The sequence below is a fragment of the Agelaius tricolor genome, unplaced genomic scaffold, assembly GCF_023055355.1.
Source record: "Agelaius tricolor isolate 1412-34295 unplaced genomic scaffold, bAgeTri1.0.p SCAF_8, whole genome shotgun sequence".
NCBI lineage: Eukaryota > Metazoa > Chordata > Aves > Passeriformes > Icteridae > Agelaius > Agelaius tricolor.
Window position 1 is genome coordinate 11,011,024 of NW_027269268.1, and position 17,733 is coordinate 11,028,756.

Sequence of the window (17,733 nt, forward strand, 5' to 3'; positions counted from 1 at the left end):
TAACCTATTGTAGTTAATTATCTGTGTACCTACCATCCTAATGTTCAAATAGTTGTATTTGTTCATTTTTCTTACTTTCCTAAGAATTTTTGCCAGCTTGTGAAGAGGCTGGCTAGTTCACAGCCTGTCCCCCACAGCTCTCTACCACATCACAAGCTCTGTCATATATTAGGGTGACTGGCACTGAGTCATACTTTCCTTTATTGTACCAGTACTGTCTTTTTTCTTCCATAATCAACTTTACTCATATTCTTTCCTGCCTTTTCTTTATTCAAGTAATAATTCACATGCTAATGGGATTTTGTTTGGGCCTGTTTCTAGAAGAGTAGCTCTTAGTTCAAGTTTGTCTATGCTTTCCATTGTAAAGATCAGTTTAGATTTGAGGAGGGGATTTTTTTGTGTGTTTTTTTCCCCCCCAATAGCTGACATGGGTGATGAGCAAGCTGTGTGCTTCTCTAAATCCCTTGTGAAAAACTGAGTAGGATGCCTGTACTATCTGCAGTAGTTTGCCAGAGGTAAAAGCAATGTTAGAGCTCTCATGCTAAAACCATTGCTCTCTCTCCTCTGCCTCATGATTTTATCTGGCAATCCCCCTTTGACAGGGGCTGATTTGACATCTTAGAGGGTCCACAGACAAATGTCTGTCGTGGTACAGATGCTCCAGAGTGCTGCAGGGCTTGCAGAGCAGTCAGGGTGCCCAGCACCACCATCTCAGGGGTTCCACCTGTGTCTGAACACTCGTGTTCATTCAGCATTCAGGCCTCAGTTGGGCAAGCAGGCTCCTTTGAAAAAAAGGTTAAGAAAGTTAGAGAAAGGGATCTTCTCAAACCAGGAAAACCCATGCTGCTAGAAAGTGACTAGAAAGAACTGGAGTTTATGTATGTGCCACACTCCTCTCCCTTTGGGGTCCAAAGTGTGACCCTTTCTTGGGGGTTTATTCCAAAATGTGGCATTAGTTAGATTCATCTTTGAATGGCCCTGCTTTGAGCAGGATTTTGTACCTGGTCTGTATCTGAGATTACTTCTGACCCAAATAAGTCCTGCCTGGAGGGAACTGGGTGGAGGGACATGGAACAACATTGCCTTGTTTCCAGGGCTTGGGATTAAAGCAGCAGCATGTGAGAGACCCAAGTTCATGTTCCTGTCCTGCCTGTTTCACAAAAACATGAATCCCTCTGTTCTACTCCTCAAGGGGCTGTCCTGACAAACAGGTTAATAGACACTCTGGAGAGCTCAGGTCTCCTTTGGTTCCTTTGTCTTTAAGGAGTTTACCTTGAGAAAGAGACAACTGGATGCTGGCTCCATAGGCTAGTGCAATTCCCTAAAGATGCAAAAGACTGGGTCAATAAATGTGGAGTTATTTGTGAAGTGCACACAGGGAAGACAAGAAAATAGTCCAGTTAGTGTGCTTACCTGAGTCACACAGCTGGGTTGAGGGGGATCTGAATGTTTTTCTCTGGCTTCACTGCACCAATAGATGTTTTGGTATTTGCTACATCTTGAAAAGCTTTCTAGCTCTTTGGAGAACATCCCTGTATATGCTGTAAACTGCATATCAATGTCAAAACCATGTTTACAAACCATGGTAGCAGCCAGCCCAGTACTGAGAGATAGGAGCAAATCTTTTTCCTGGCAAATCTCACCCTTGGCATGATCACCATGAGGTCCAGAAGGCTTTCTGCCTGTTTTTATTTTGTTTGTTTGTTTTTTTTTTTTCCTTAAGAAAGAAAGTCTGACTCTACAGTATGAAGACACTTCGTTCTATAAATACTGCAATTGTGGGCACAAACATGTTTTACAAACAGTGTTGAACACAATCTTTTCTTTACCTGCTAGGTAAATAGTAGAATCTGAGCTTCAACAAATGTTTGCTGCAGTAGGTGACAGCATATCCCCACAATATGGTAAGATTGATCCAAATAATTCTATGTAAAACTCTAAACTTCTACACATGTGCATACAAAAAATTCTATTCATGTAATGGACTTTCTACTGCAAAGGAAAAGGTTTGGCTTGGATTTTTTTCCACTCTGGTTTGCAGGAGTAAAATATTTCGGTATGCATTAAAAAGCATGCACTTAAAGTCTAACTCAATTGACTGGTTTCTATAAAAAGTAAAACCAGTATTTTCAGGCATTTCACTAGAATAAAAAGAAGTCTGCTGCAAGAACCGCTTCAGCCCTCAGCCCAACTCACATACTTGGCTAAATTAATATGAGAGGAACTGAAATAAGTGAGTCTGGATCAAGTCCAAGTCAAAATTAGGCTGCAGTGAACCCAACATTGAAATCAAAGGTAATTTTCCAATTGATTTTGGTAGATAGAGGATGTTAGAGCCAAGAAAGAGGCTGAAAAACCTGACGTTTCTGTTGATGTGCTGTGTTGAGGATATACCTGCTTCAGATTTTGCCACCTATTTTCTGCACAGGGAAGGTGCAGGCAGCAGGCTGGGAGAAAATGGTTGAACCCAGGATTTAAGGGCTGAAATTCTAAGTCAGCATCCTCTTAGCAGGCCAGTTATGGAATTCAACACTCTAGAGCCAAACTGGCTGCTCTAGGAGTACACTGTTAAATACCTGATCACTCTTCTGCTGAAACAACCTAGGTATTTCCACACCAGAGCACATCCAGTGGCATTATTTCTCTTGCTGTGAAGAGAACCTGTGAGGTCCTTTTAGATAATTGGGTTGCTGGGCTTTTTCACACTAATTAAGCAGAAAATGTTTTGAAGTGAAGTCAGTCACTCTGCCTGGCACGTTGCCACGTGGAATGGTGCAGGGGCAGACGTCCTAGCAGCTCTTCACTGGCTGCAGCGTACAGAAATTGGTAGGAAAATGACTGAGTGGAAAATGGCCAGTTCTGTGGAGATGTAAGAAATAGCAACATCAGACCAATAAAAATCAACAGTGTGATTTTTTTTATATGCAGCAGTAATTATTTTCCACTAAAGGAGGTGAGGGAGAAGTACAAAGCCTGTGATTCCCGTTGGCAGCAGCCTGCCTAGCAGAACGCCTGCCTCCTCCTCGCTGCCTCTCACAGACACACATCAAACAATTGCATTAGCACTTCTGCTGCCTTTCTTCTCCCACCCTCTTTTTTCACACTATTTAAGAGCTGAAGCAGAGTGGTGTTGATAGTTGAGCCTAACAGTGAGTTTTGTTTGAACACAGCTTATCCTATCAGGGATAATTCAGAAATTTCTGCACGCGTTTTGAAGGCAAGTTTAAGTAATTTTTAAAGATGCGCCTCTCCATTTGCAAATAGTAAATAATTTGTTCTGTTTAGTGCTTCTCAAAGCGTGTCTTTGTGGGAAAGCTTGCTGTGGAACGTTGGAATAGGATAAAATTCTGCCTCTAATCACAGAGATGGGCTCTATGTGTTTGTGGATTTAGAATATGTAGAGTTCTAAAAGACATTTTAATAGCTTTTATGCCTTTTTTAAAATTAAAAGGCCATCATTACAGAAGAACAAATTTTAATACTTCACCTTTATTGCCACATTTAGTACTGTGGGAGAGATTTTAAGGAGTGGCAGTTCAGTAACTCTAGGTGCTTTCTGCAGACAACTGTTTTTTTTTTCCTTGACATATTTTTAACAGTTTTTGGATCAGGCCCCAAATATGTGTAATTAGCTTTTTATAAAAGCTATTAGAATGTAATCATCCTCCCATCTGGATTTTATGTTCTGGCTATTAATGCTACAGATGCTTTAAAATATACAGCTTCAAGCCCTGCTCTGATCCTATTAGCTAAGGTCTAAATTCCATTTTATTTTTGAAGAGGCATGGATGAATTCTTGGGATTTTAAAAATGTACTCACCTGACATATAGGGAATGTGTTTAATAGTGTGGTGATAGATAATGCATATAATGAGTCCAGTGCTGCTCCTACTAAAATTACTAGGACCTTTGCCATCAAGTTCAGCATATACATGTTTGTGCTCTTCATGTATGTATTAGCAAAATACTTGCACATTTGCTCATCAGCTTCCCTGGCAAGATTTCTCTTTGACCAAGTCCATGTATCTTCTACAAGGGTTCAGGTGTTGTGGTCTTACATAATCAGATGATGATCATAATTTCTAAGTAAAATCTGTGGGCATAATTTGGTATTTTGAGCGGTCCAACTTTTGCAAGAGGAAATACGGACTCGAAAATGTAGTCTTCAAAAGAATGTTCATTTCAGATGGAATATTTGTGGAAGTCTGTGGGAGTTAGTATCCAGTTTCTGGTATTTTAATAGGATTTAGGTCCCTAGCTCCTATATAGTCTCCAGAATCTCTGACTTATTTATTCCCCCAGATTTGCAATGAAGACCAGAATCCTGCTGGGCTAAACCACAGACCCAGTATACAATTTCTGCCTGAGAGAATCCTCTATATATTACTTCAAACACAGGATCTGGTCAAAGCACAGAAACCACAGTTTTGTGTAAAAATGTCCTATACCTACATTATAGAAAAAAAAAATCCTTCTATAGTGGTTTTTTAAAAAATAATCCTTTAATGAATAGAATGATCAAATTTTTTTTTTCCCCAAAGATTAATTCAGTATCTTGGAATTAACTGAAGGGCATATGATTCCTCAGGTTTCATGGCAGATATACAAATGTTTATTGAAGAGAGAAGCATTTAGGGACATAAATCTATGCTGCTTGTTGAGGCATAACTTACTGTTGCCCTTGGGAGGGAAGAACACACTGCACTTCTGTGTGTGTGTCTTAATGAACACGTATTTAATATACTGGCACGTTTTACTTGCTGCAGCACTCAGGTTTTCGTTTTCCATTTTTATTTAATGTCAGCTCCAGTGGCACTAAGATGTCTATGGTCTAGGTATTGATGTGTTAAAGTAATCTGAACACTAAACAGAGCTAGTAAGAAATATCTGTGTTTATTTCATAACTATTCTCTACATGTATCTCAGAGGGATCCTGTTTATTGTCTGTATATGGTTGGAAGATTGTAATGATGAATAGAAAAGTGTACTCAGAGAAGAGTAAATAGGGACATGAAAGTCAGAAAATGTTGTAATGTGTGAATTATTGTCACTATATATTAGTGAAATAAGTTTTGTGTTTCAAACCATTTTTCTTAATTATTTGCTTGTGAAGGGTATCTGGTAATGGTTGGGCACTACTGAACTCCACCCATCTCTGGTACCTTTCTACCCACATCCTCTATGCTTCTGCATTTGCTAAAGCTTTTTAAATTCCCACTACTGAAAATGTGTCTGTTTAATGGCAGTTATCGCATTTATGTGACTATAAATAGCAAAAATAAAGAAATTACCCAGGGAGATGGTAACAGACCTTTTTGGTGTCGTCCTTTAGGTCATTTAAACTGATCACCAACTGAATAGAAACTTCCATGGGAAAAGTGCAGTAGGGAGCTGCTGCCTCTTGCTGAACACCAGACTTGTCCTGCTAACACAGATTCTCTTTTCCAGATGCATGTTTCCTAGGAAGGGATATGTGCTTTAGGGACCTGAGCCAAAGTATGAGCCTGTTCAAATATTCAGTGCATGAGGCAACACTCAGCATTTCTATATTTGGGGAAGTGTGCTGATTTTTTTCTCATACTGACTATGGTGGAGCTATACATCATGGGTGCTTGTGATGTTCATAAAAATAATACTGTGTAATAATAGAGTGTGCCATAGAGTAATAAATATCCTTTAGGATGTAAGACAAAGCCTAATAAATTCATTAAGCAGACTAGATTTCCAGCCTCTAGCAGCAGACCTTGCACTTAAATCAAAATCACAACATGCATTTGTCTTTGATAGAGACTTGGAAAGAGACTTTAAAATGAGATGTCTGAATAAAGAAAATGTCCTTGCTTTCATAAATACCAAGTATGAATCTAGGCATAATAGACATGAATGTGGAAATGGAGGCATCTTAGCATGTCTTTGTGTCTCAGTTTGATTGCACATTGTGAGGCCTGGTGGCTCGATGCCTTCTCTCCTCGAGCCTTGTGATCACACCAGCCAGGGCAGTGGCTGATGAAGCAAACCCATCCCTGCTGTAATAGAAACCTGAAGTGAAATGCAAGGCACTAACCTCTTCTAGACTTTGGTGCCAAGTTGGATATTTCCATGCAAATGCTGCCCTGTAAAAATGCAATCTCGCATTTACATAGACCTGCCCGAGACTGCATCACGAGTGGCAGCAAATACCAAGTCAGGATGGTGCTGTGGGAAGGGCGATGACAACAGACTGAGAAAGTGTTTTTGTTTGGGTTTTTTTTGTTTGTTTGTTTTTGTTTTGTTTTTTGTTTGTCTTTTTTTCTTCAACACCAGTTCAGGAGGGGACTGCCAATTCAATACTCTCAGTTCTTTTAGTCCTGTAAGTCCATTCTCTAGCTGCAGCCTCAGACAGGGCACAGGAATGTGCACTTTGATTATTCAGACACACCATAGTGCAATGGTTCATAGATAATCTGCCTACTGGATAAAAAAAATTCTAAGTTTTGGTTAAGTCTAAAAAGTTTTAATTTTAACTTGGGCATATCTTTACTGTTGTATTGCCATTTGAGGTCTGCCACAGGTTGGTTTGTGTGACTACTAAAGATGTAAAAATTCTGTTTTTTCCTGTGCTTGGGGAAATATGGAGCTGGTGTTTTATGCAAAGACTAAATCCTTTGCCTCCCTGAAAAAGCAATGGTGACCATCCAAGTTCAGCTTTCCAAATTCTTGCCGGTGTGACCACTGCATGGTAGAACCCAGAAATTATTGCATATTTATTTCTAGTCAGTTTTTCAGGTAGATCCCTATTCCTGAACACCTAGCTGAAAGGCTGTGTGGAAGAACATCAGTCACTGAATGAGCTTATACATTTTTCTGGTTGTTGCCAAGATGCTGGTTGTTGCTCATACAAGCCAGTCAAATAGAATAGAATTCATGACGTGTTCTTCTGATTTTGGTATTAATTCTTACTCTTTGACCAATATTTGAAGGCTTTGTAGACCTTCTTACCAGGAGAAGAATTTATTTTTTTAATTTAACTATCTGAAGGATTAGATAAACAAATGTTTTCTCTTCTGTGAAGTCTGCATCAGTTGATAGGTGCGTGAAAAGAAGTGAAAAGGAGAATTTCAGAAGGTAGTGCTGGAAAGCTGGCTTTGCTCTGCATGGGTGGATGGTACTGAGAAAATCCTGTGGTGTGGAGTGTCTGTAACAGCTGCAACAATAGACTGAGGGCCCTGAAGCCCATCTGTGCTGGAAGCCTTTCCAGTAACTGATCTTTTAGGTGTTATTCCACATAATATATGTGTACAATTTATGTGTTTTGGTGTATTAATGTTAACAGCTGGATAGTCTACATTCTTCTGCATAATCTCAGATGATGTCTACCTCTCTTTTTTGGTTCTTGTCTCTGGTCTTTTGTCTGCAAACAGAAGTTGCTGCTCACTTAATACATGAGGAAAACTTTAATAATTCCATACAAACTGAATAACTTGAGGTGCTATTTTGGCCCAAGGCAAGGCGAATTAATGAGACTTAAATGCAGAATTTGCTCAGCCCTCCCAGGTTCCCTGATACTGAAGAAAGCTCCTGCTGTGATGATGTATTGGAGTCACAGATACCATAAAATGCAGCACATTTTACTATTTTTTTAATCCTCTATTTTCTGGTACAGAATACCATGCTCAGACTATGTTTTCAATGCTAGCACTCAATCTATTACAAATAGAAATACAATTTTCCCTTTCAGCAGATTTCCTTCCTTTTCCTATTTTGTACAATGGATAAATAACAAGGCTGGAAAGAATGCTTGTCAACTTCAATTTTGCTAAACATGCAAATGTTTAAAAAATAATCTATATAAAAAATCCCTAGACAAACCAGAATATTTCCACAAGTTAAGTAAGATTACAAAGATGAACAGATAATTTACAAATAAACCCTGGTAGCCTACAGAACCAAAATATTTTGTCATGGGGATCCTCCAAGTGGAAGAGGTTAGAATGAGAGGTAAAACCTCATTGAGACTTCCGTTGTTCAAATAAAAAGGCATGGAAACACACAAGGCAGCCATTGGAGGCTTTTATTAGCTGTTGTTTGTGAAAATACAATGCTCAAGTCCTTTGGAGTCCTTCAGGTTAATGTATCCGTGTGGAGCTTTGGGGATTACAATGGAGAACCAGAAGTTTGCTTGCCTACTTCAGGATTAGACTCTAAGCCAGTGTGCACAGATTTTACTGGGGAAATAGGCCTCCAAGTTGGAAGCATTTTATTCTTTAGCAAGGCATTTTTGCCAGTGAAACACTGAACTAAATAAACAAAACTTCATTCTCTAGTTATGGCATGTTTCTCTATGGGCATGTAAACAAACTTTACCACTAATCTAAATTAGATGAATATCAGAGCTGACAAGATTTTTATGCTTTTGATTATACTGATAACAGCAAAGCAAACAACTCACATATTGACAGTGTTTGAAATCAGATGAACCAGATAAATATATTCACAAAGCTGGTTTGTTAGAGAGAAATTTTCTGGTGCTCTTCTGTGGTAGTTAGACATTCATTGGCATCATGATTTCCACCGATGAGCAATGATAATATCTCCATCAACTGTTTGAAAGGAAATGATGAAGCCAAAATAGATGAGGTGTTCTAACAGACCAAAAGAGAAAAGTGCAGGTATGGGGATTGATCCTTTTTTAGTGCCAAACTGGAGATTTTTCATCAAGGATAGTATCATGTCAGTTATCTCACCACTGGGAGTCAAATAACATTTCTTTGTTCAGTTTATTAAACTGAATTTTGAAGTGTAAGGAGCATTTGTCTTTTTGAATGAATAGAAATTCTGTATTTCTAGTTGTAATGTTTTTTTCTGGCTTCAGTAGTGAAGGTGGTGTCATTTTTGCCATTGGAGCTGAAGGAGCCAAGAGACAGAGTATAAATCAATTTACAGCCTGTTTAAAAGTAGGGAACAGAATGCATGAACCTTAACTCAAAAACTGCTTCAGATGATTATTTTTTTATTATTTACTAAAGTGGACTTCAACCTCCTTGGAGGTTTCAGTGTTAGCATGATAAAATTCATAGCTTTTTAACAAACTGTCTGGTTTCAGCATTTATTCAGTGCATTACACAGGGAACTATACAGCAAGGGGAAGGTCACTCGATTAATCCTTGCTCCAAAGGTGTAAGTGGATATGATCATATGCAATACAAAACTAATAGATATTGATCAGTGTGACAATGCTTCACTGAACAGATGTCTCCTGAAAGGAGAGTGGAAGCAGTTTGGTACTGGAGGCTTTCTTTGTCCCCTCCTCTGATGGTAAGGTGAAGCAGGACCTGGCCAGAGCGCTCCATGCTCACTATGGTATGACAACAACTCCAATGCCAACCTGGCTCAAACAGTACTGTAAGAGAAAAACATTGAGTGAAGTCCGTCCATCCCCTGCATGTCCCAAGATGTCCCAGTGTATCCCAGTGCCATGGTAAGGTTCTCCCAGCCTGTGGTCATGAGTCACTGCTGGGCATACTTAGCCCCTCCAGCATACCAGTCTTCCAAAACTGGCTCCTTTCAGGGTCATAAAATGCTCCTACAAAACCATAAATTAAGCTGTTTTATCCCCAAGGGCTGTTTATAGCTCTGGCCAGACCCCAAATTCATGCAGTTAGGAAGACAACCACTGCATATCTGGTGAATTGAATAAGACAGACTAGTGATTCTCTGTGCCCTGAGACTTGTGTAGAGAATAAAGAGATGCTTGTTTGGTCAAGGGCTGAGACCTTCAAGAAGGTCACACAGGGATACATGCTCAACCCTGATGGACATGGCTTTTGAAACCAATTTGATCTCACATGTCTCAGCTTCCCCTATGCCTGCCTATGCTGGATCCATACAGGTGGAAACCAAACCACAAAGGGATAAAAGCATGAAAAACATAAACCCCTCTGATTTTTGGAAGGAGACAGCATCAAGCACGAGGATAATGTGAAATCCTTGGTCAGGCGACAGGGAATGAATGCCTACAGAGAGGATACAGAGAGCAGACAGCTGATGCAAGGGAATCAGACATATCAGGTCATATCATGACTTGCATGACATATCTCAGTGAATGAGAATGTCTTGATCCTGGTGAATGTGCACTTCTGAATCTGAAATTTCCTTTTAAGGCTTTGTTCTGGAAGCAAAACCTTAATGAAGATTTTGGTGAAACACGCTATGATAGCCTCAAAGAGAGGCTTTCTGCTGAAGTCACCAGGGCCACACCAGTAGGAAACTGGAGGGAAAAAGAGAATTAGGTTACATGTGCCTGGGGAGATCTGAGGTGTGGGGACCACAAGTGTTCCTCCTCCAGTAACTCCCATAGCAGTCTGCTGAGGCCTCAGGTAGCAAACATACTGCAGCACAGGTATTGCTCAATGCTTAAGCTTATGACCATGTTTAGGCCTTTTTTTGTCCCTCCTAATCCCTAGAATTTGGAAATGGTGGCATTTTTCCATACAACCTCTAGCTGCTGTCTCTGTTGTTTGTCTGTCTGTGTCACTGGACTAATCAAAGCATTGACAGCTTCACTGGAAGCATCACTTGTGAGTGTGTCTGGAAATTCTAGTTAATCACAGGGGCTTTTTTGCCCTTTCAGGGCAATGGCAGGAAAGAAAACTGATAGAAACTAGAGAGCTTGAGTTAATCATTGTGGTTAAAACTCTGTGAATCTTCTGCTTGAATACAAGGATGAAGGAAGGTAGGGAGATGGAGCCCAAAAATCATGCAAGGTTCTTAGGAGATGGCTGATTCAGCAAAACACAGGTTTCTCAGCCTCTACAGTCAAGGCTGACTCAGCTTAGCACAGTGGCTAAGTAGGCCCATAATTTCACTTGTGACAAATACCCTCCTCTTCATTGAGACGACTCATGCCCTTGCAGTTGCTTAACTACTTTGTGGGCTGTGAACCACCTCTCAGTCAAGTCATCTGGTTACTGCATGCTCTCCTTTGAAATTCCCACATTGTCAAGGTAGGTACTTCCAATAATGAACACTCTTGGGGCTGTGTCACATGAGATCTTTTGCTTTTAAATGCAGATGACAGGTTACTAAAAATGTTTCTCTCCATGTAGCATTTTTTTGCAGTGCTGCTATGCGCTGCATATGCCTGTAAAAAGTTTATTTATGCCTGTAAAATATTTTATCTGGTTTAGGTTTATTGTCTGGCCCAAGAAGAAAAAGAAATTGATTTGGTTATCACATTTCATTGAACAATCCTGTGAACATGTTAAACAGATTGACAGTTATATTTAAATATAATTAGGTATGGTGAACTTGCTAGTTTAGTTTTGTAAGACTTGTTTAGTTTTGTAAAGTTTGTTTTTGTAAAGACATAAGCGTTCAGTTTCTTGTTACTTTCATGCCAAGTATGACACTGACCTCTGCACTGTGACAGAATTCTTATTCAGAATTTCAGTGGAACCTCATTGTTGCTGTTAAGTTGTACCTGTATTTTTGTCAAAATCTGTTTTACTCAAAATTCTTCAAAACTCTGACTTCATTCTGGATCTGTATCTTTCTGTAGCCTAATAGCTGAAAGTTCTTTGGGTTGCAGTTGCAGCATAAGCACAGATGTTACAAAATGAACAGACTTTAATCTTGTTCAGACTGAAGTCTATCTGTTTCTTCAGTGCAAGGAGTTTTACGTGTGTTATTTTTTGGTATGAGAGAATAGGCCACGTATCTGCAGCCTGTCACTTTTGAGTCTTCACTCATTTTACTGAATTGTTCTTAATGAGGCAAGGTAGCTCATTTTGGTGGGTGATACAGGACAGATCCTGTATAAATTGGCAAAAAACTCAGTCATATTCCTTAAGTATAAGTCACAGAGACCACGGCTATTTCTCTGCTTTACCTTATCTCTCTGAATTGAATAAAGAACTTAGATGTAATGGATTAAACGCCATGTATTTGACCTCTGCCCTCGCCCGATATTCCAGGGAAATCATTGCTGCTCCTAGACCGGTGCAGCCCAGACCTGTCCTTGGTGTGGAGCTGCTTCTTCAACGTCGTTTCCTTATTCCCTCCCTAGGACCAGCAATGCACCGGGCTGGCCACGGAGCAACCGGGAAATAATGACAAAACACATCTCTGGAAAAGAGGACGAGGAAGTGAAATCAGAGGGCTCCGCCGTCCTTCGGGAAAGGGAAAAATACGTATAAATCCCTGAGCAGATGGTGAGTGTAAACACACCGGAGGGAGCTGAGTTCCTCCCCGGGGGAAACTCGGACTTTCTCCTCTCGGCCGGGGGAGCTGCTCCGCCCGGGGACACACGGATACGGACAGACACGGGGAAGCGCACACACACAGCCGCACAGAGAACACGCTCTCTATCATCCCTTGCACGCACACACAGAGACCGAGGAGGCCCCGCTCCGCGGAACCCGCGCCCCGCACCGGCACACGGGCGAAGCGCCGCCCCGGCCCGCCCCCGCATCCCTCCCTCCTCTCCTGCCGCCCTCCCTCCTCCCCGCCCGCCGCGCACACACACACACACGCACACACACACACACACACACCGGCCGCAACATGACGGGCGGGCGGACGGACTGACAGACCGGGGCACCGCCGCTCCGCACGGATTATTCTCCCCGCGCCGGGGCGACGCGGCGGAGCAGCGACCCAGCGGGGCGGGGGCGGTGCCGCGCCGCGCTGCCAGGAGGGTCCCGGCCCCCGCCGGCGAACGGCGAGTGCGTCGGGCGCTGGAGGAGCCCGGCCAGGTAACGCGTCCCTGCCGGGAGGGCGGTATCGCCGGGCAGAACCGGGCCAGGCCGCTGGGCGCCGCCGGGTCCCGGGCGTGCGGGTGCCCCGGGGCGGCGGGACCGGGTCGCCCCGCTCGGCAGGTGCCGAGGTGATCCGGCGGGTGTCGCCCCGGGGCGCGGGCGGGCCCCCTGCCTTGGCCTCGCCGTCCCCGCCCGCGGGGCGGCGGCCGCCGGGCGCCCTGCGCCGACCCGCGGCGCGGCTGCGGCGGTGGGGGCGGCGGAGGATCGGGGCTGCCGGTGCCGCAGCTCCGCGCTGATCCCCGGCAGCCGCGCTCCGGGAGCGCCGGGGATTTGCGAGGGCGGCGCGGGGACAGCGGCACCGGCGGCTTTGTGGAGGGGCGGCCGCAGGTGTCCCCCGGGGCTGGCCCGGCCCGGGGCAGCGGCGGTGCCGCCGGGGTGGCCTGGGGGCAGCGCGGGTCTCGTCGGTCCCGGCCTGCGGGGGGCACGGCGCGGGCAGCCGGTGCCCCGCTGGCCGTCGCTCCGGCCTCGCTGCTGCAGGTGACGGGGAAGAAATCCCATCATTTTTTTGTTTATTTTTTGGCGTTTCTTCTTTCCGTTCCCCCCCTCTCCCTCCGTGTGTGTGTGTTAAGCAATCTGCGATTAACCAGAGAAAACGCCAAGAAGTGGTTTCAGAACCAGTGGGAGTGGGTAGGGCCCGGCCACTGGCGGTCACGTGTGACCTTTGCCATGGATTTGGAGGCAGGAGCTGGAGGATGCTGCATGTGCTTTCCAAAATCGCATGGCAAGCTTAAAAAGTGGAGCAGATGGTGATGGTAGTGCTTATTATGGAAGAGGTTCATGGAAATCCTTTATTTCCTCTAGACAGTTTTTGTTTTGCTCCTCCTAGCTAAAGAGATTGACTTTTGGCAAGGAAGGGATGTTGCTGCAAGTTGCCTTGCAAAGGAACGGGGTTATTTTGCTCTTCCACAGAGAAGGGATCCCCCCACTCCCTCCGAGCTTTATGTCTCTGTTTCTCCTTTGGGATTGACAGGAGTAAGTGTCTTGGCATAGACAAACTGCAGTATGCTTTATTTTCTTATTGCACACCTTTATAGTTGAACGTAACTAGAAAGGAGACTGAGAGTATTCTCTTATCCCTCTTCTATGCCAGATGTGTTTTTCTATCTAGTATATATTGCACTTGAAGTGTTAAAGTCTCAGGGGGCACGGAGGTGGGGATGTGAGGCAAGGTCTGCTAGGTACTTCAAACAATTCTCCTTGCTCATACTTAAGAAGGAGAGAAAGGAACATGTTGTAAAAGCAGCTGAGGAATATATAAAAGTGAAATATTAATGAACTGAAAAAGCTCAGATAGCAAAGACGTTGTGCCTAATCATTCAGGAGTGTTCTTGTCCTCTTTACAACTTTTCATTGCATGTGTTCCTATACTACAAATGCAGTTGGTATAAAGGATGGTAACAGTTGTATTTATTTAGCTGGAAGCAGTAGTAGTACATTTTGGGATTTTTTTGGCATTAGTGATCATCTCTGGAGTAGCTTCCTTTTTAGCTGTGATTTTTGAGGCTGCTGTAAGAAAGGGAATTATTACAGAAGCAGTAAAAAATACTTCAAGAATGTTTTCTTGGAAATGTAAATGGGAAGGTCTGACTCAGCCGTGGAATAACCCAGAGAAAGAAATAGTCTTGGAAAGTCCTCTTAGAGACTTCATGATGACAACATTATTAATCTCTTGCATCCCAGAGATCAATGTCCCAAAAACAGGCAGCACTGTCTGAGGAGAAGGTAATAATACACAACTGTCCAGGGTCTGCTGAAAGTGAGACATAGAAGCAAGGGGTATTTTCTGCCAACTGAGGTTCCTTTACCTCTTTGAGTCTGGAGTGCAGTGGTCCCTGTAGTTTGATTAACTTCCCCAGTTTGGCTTGGAAGGAAACTTAAGTGCAGCAGCTTTCTGCCATAGTTTGATGAGGGAATTTAGTTCAGTGGGAAAGTCAGCCTGCAGGGTGAAGTCTTGTAACCCTGGCTGTAATCCTAGGCGGGACATTTTGGAATAGCTGGTGGCTTGAGTGAGGCCTGCCTTCTGGAGAGCTTGGTGCAGGCCTCAGTAGGGCACCAGATACAGGGAGCTGGACCAGCAGGATGAGCTGGGACAGCACACAGGGCATGTACCATGTCTGACTTACACAAGTTAATGTTTGTTTTTTAAGTCTGTTAGTCACAGAAGATGCTGAAAAAGCATCTTGTATCCTCAGGTCTGTGCATGTGGTTGTGATCGTGAGAGCACGATCTCTTGTGCTGCATAAGCTGTGTGTGGATGGATTTCTCCTTTTTCATTCAAACCTAATGTCACAGGAGCCTTGGAAGTTGACATTGAAGAAATATTTGGCAGTGTTTTGGAGCTTTTTTTTGCTTGAGTGTTTTATAAACTGAAAGAGAGAGGTAGAGAAGTTGCTCCATTGGGAAAAATTCCCACTCTTCATGAAAGTTCATCTATGGCTTTGTTGGATTAGCCCATCTGGAGTACTAGAAAGAATAATGGCCACTGTATATTTTTTATGATGTTGGGAATTACACAGATACAAGTAAGTTATTGAGAAAAGCATTTTGTTAAATTAAACTCAATGATAGTTTTTAAAAATCATAAATCTACCTGCAAATTCTAGAACCATGATACTTTCATAGTGTTTAATTGGATTGTTTACACTGCAATTTTGGAGGCCTCCTAATAAAAGGAGGCCTCCTTTTACCTATTTACCTTCCCTTGAGGCAAGGGAAGTAGTGAATGTTGCACTGTTGTTTTTCTGAGGTTGATTGACTAAAGCATGACATGAAGTAACATTGATGTGTCAGTAAACATATCAATGGAAAAGAAGGCCTATGAACACTTAGTTAAATTAAATAGCTACCAGCTTTTTGTGGTGAGGAGCTGAACTACATCTTCTATCTTCTTCTAAGAAGTTACTCTTTGTTCTAAGTTTCAGTGCCTCAGGTCTTCCCCTTGAGGACAGTTTTGCTGCATTTGGAGGGGCTCATCATCAGGTGGGAGGAGGGAAACAGAAGGAAATACACACATAAATAATGGCAAATGGGGGCTGGGTTTGTTTCCTGAAAAGTGACTGTAGTTTCTTCAGATTTTTCTCTCAATATTGTCTTTATTTGGCAGTTTTCTGCAGTGACAGTAAACTGGGTTACCTTGATCAAGTGAATATGTTTTTGTATTGGACTTTAGCTATGGAGTGTACTGGCTGTATGAGATGCCATGTAAAATAACAGAACTTGAAAGTACCTAAAATGCACATTGCCATTTGTACTGGTAAGGTTTCATATATACTCCTGTGCTTTAGCAAGGGCCTGTAACTTGTATGGAAGATGCAGCTGTATATTTTACAGGCATCAATATTAAACCCCTATAGCTGTTTGGTAGTTAAATATGTGGTTACTTTTACTTGCTGCTTCTTGACTTGTTTGCACTGCACTGCAGAGTGGGCTATGTTGGTTAGATAACACAAACTCACTCCATGACTGAAGGCTGTAGTATCATTTGGCTGTTGTATGGCAGTGAGATGATAGTAATAATAATAGTAGTAGTAATAATGCTTTCTATGAAGTCTGCTGCCTTTACCTGAAATGTGACTGTCTGACAGAGGATAGTTGGTTTATAGCAAGGGAAAGGAAGCTACAGGCAGGCAATAAGTAAAAATAGTCCTGGAAGTGAAAGAAGCAAGATTTTTATTAAATGTGCGCTGTAGTCTTGTTGCCTATGTTTTCTAACTCTGCACAAAAAGTAAAACCACACTGTTAAGAGGGATTACCAGACCTATGATGATGGTTTTGTATCCAAACACTGTGTGTTGCCTCTACTTGGTGCTATGTTTTTGCCCTGATTATTGCTGTGAAGGCCCACATGAGTGTTGAGGTATGGACTTGTAGTTCTTTTCCTCGTACTAGGGACACTGAAGCAGTGATGTGTGGAAGTCACACAGCTGATTTGCGATAAAGACAGTCGAACTGGAATATGCATCCCAAGTCCCACAGTCTTATCTTAATGGATTAATTGTATTTATATAGTTTGTTTGATAACCTGGCATAGATGTGGAAACTTGTTACAGTTCCAATTACAGGACTGTGTGTAAAGTTATGCAGCATTTTCTCAATAAAGGCTAATTACTATCAGGCGATTTATTTTTTTTTCATTCTAGGCAAAAGAGCTTTTCCTGGATTTTTTTTTTTGTTGTTAACTTTGAGAGAAAGCAGTTCTGCACTCATAGAATGTAATGATGCTTTTACATTATTTAAGGAAATACCACTTAATTTTTTATAATGCTCTAGCATATCAGGAATTTGAGATCTGGCTCAGTCAGTAATGCTTCTGAGGATCACAGCTGTTTTCCAGTGTGAAGAACCAGTTGTGACAGACTGGTAGGAAGCTTTTAAAAACACTCCTTTATAAATTTTGGTAGTGCAAATCATTGCTTCTGAAAGTATATTGTTTGGCTCTAGTGCATATCCAACTGTGACTTTTTTTGCTTATTTCATGCTTGTTTTTGAGCTCCTTTACTGATCCTAGTTTCATGTGCCATGTTTATGTGATCTCTTTAAACATTTTAATAAGAAAATAACAGCTCTAAGTGATGTACTGGTTTTGTATAGTACTGTTGGATTTAAATTTGGGTGGGGATACAGAAGTATTCAACAGGTTTCTCATCAGTGTGTTGCTTGTGGCATAGTCCAAACCTTGTAATTTACCTAAGAACCAATGACATCTGTTCAGATGTCACCTGCCAATGATGTTAAACTGTCACTGTGTGCCATGCCAACCAAATCTGACACTGAGAGAAAGATGGAGTCACCCAGTACCTCCAAAATATGGTCAGAGAGGTATGCTGTGCTCAGGTGGCAAGCTCTGCCTACTCTGCCAATATCCAAATGCGCCAGCAGTTTGTGCTTTGTGTTTTGTTCTGTGGGCTAGGTACTAATTCAAAATTCTAGAGTGTCTTCT

The 17,733-nt window shown here is 42.3% G+C and overlaps 1 protein-coding gene across 4 annotated transcripts in view; it reads left to right on the forward strand.

Moving 5' to 3' along the window:
- Positions 1-12,340: 12,340 nt before the first annotated feature.
- The window catches only part of CCSER1 (coiled-coil serine rich protein 1), a 615,756-nt gene continuing 610,363 nt past the window's right edge, over positions 12,341-17,733 (forward strand). For 3 of the 4 annotated variants that reach the window (XM_071431637.1, XM_071431638.1, XM_071431640.1), the window contains exon 1: positions 12,341-12,731. The gene's annotated coding sequence lies outside the window, so the exon portion shown is untranslated. The remainder of the gene's footprint in view (positions 12,732-17,733) is intronic. The other variant, XM_071431639.1, reaches the window with a different exon arrangement.